Source organism: Rhincodon typus, unplaced genomic scaffold (assembly GCF_021869965.1).
Source record: "Rhincodon typus isolate 14 unplaced genomic scaffold, sRhiTyp1.1 hic_rhity00000632, whole genome shotgun sequence".
NCBI classification, from domain to species: Eukaryota; Metazoa; Chordata; class Chondrichthyes; order Orectolobiformes; family Rhincodontidae; genus Rhincodon; species Rhincodon typus.
The window spans coordinates 10,672-11,853 of NW_025966270.1; the positions used below are offsets into that span (position 1 = coordinate 10,672).

General features: G+C 43.9%; 1 protein-coding gene across 1 annotated transcript in view; it reads left to right on the forward strand.

The window, feature by feature from the left end:
* The window catches only part of LOC109915813 (hspb associated protein 1), a 27,365-nt gene that overhangs the window by 1,140 nt on the left and 25,043 nt on the right, over positions 1 to 1,182 (forward strand). The gene's annotated exons all lie outside the window — the stretch shown is intronic.

The window sequence follows — 1,182 nt, forward strand, 5'->3', positions numbered from 1 at the left end:
CCTGTTTTAATTGTTGATTGAAACCAACAACATGTTTTCTGTTGGAATGAATCTCTCTGAGCAAAAACATACTTCAGCTGAGCATTGCGATAAACAAGTGTATCTGTGACTGGCTTCTGCTGTGCTTTGCTTTGTCGAGTGGTGTGCAAGTCGCAGTTGGCCTCTTCTTAGTTAGGTAGCTAAAGCAGCAAGGACATGAAATGACATACAAATGACTAAATCTTCTGAATTTGTTCACAAGTTTTAAGGCCAAATGTAACCTTGGCCAAATGGACACTATGTCTACGGAAATGTTATGGCTAAGGGTTTATGTAAATTCAGGGTGTTTGTTTGGTTGCAATTTGGATTTTTGTTTTGGCTGAGTTATTTCATAAGGGAGTCCTGTGAAGAATGCAGCCATGGAACAGATGGCACGAGAGAAAAGGAGGACACGGAATCCCCAGCGATCAGTTTTTTTTAAAAACTAAAAGCATCACATTTGGAGTCGGAGGACCCCAGTGGCTGCATTACATAGTTTAGAGCTTTGTATATTTCTTGAAGGTAAGTCAAAAGTTTGGCGTGTTGTTATGTTAAAAATAACACAGCCACTTGCAGTTTGGCACATTGCTTCATGGGACTGCAATTAGTCACAAAGCAGGTACATCAAGAAATGAAGATGGCAAATAGAATGTTGGTCTTTATTGCAAAGGGGGATGGAGTATAAAAATAAGGAAGTCTTGGCAGAATAGTACAGGGCATATATGAGGCCACACAGAGAATCATAGAATCCCAACAGTGAAGATCGAGGCCATTCGACTTATTGAGTCAACTTTGACCCTCAGAGCATCCTGCTCAGGCCCACGCTGCCATCCTACCCCCATAACCCTGCATTTACCATGGCTAATTCACCTAGCCTGCACATCCCTGTACATTCAAGGATAATTTCCCATGGCCAAACCACCTAACCTGCACATCTTTCAACTATGGCAAGAAACTGGAGCATCTGGAGCATCAACATGTGAAGAATCTCCCAGTCAAGATGGCAGCGGAGCACGGCGCTCCAACTGGAGGTCCTCTGCTCCTTCTGTTTATTTCCCATTATCTTTTTTTTTGTCCTTCTCTTTCCCTTCTTAGTTTTCTGCCCTGAGGTAGAGCAGCCGGAGGCTCACTCGGAGCGGGGACGGTCAGTGGGCCGGAGGCTCA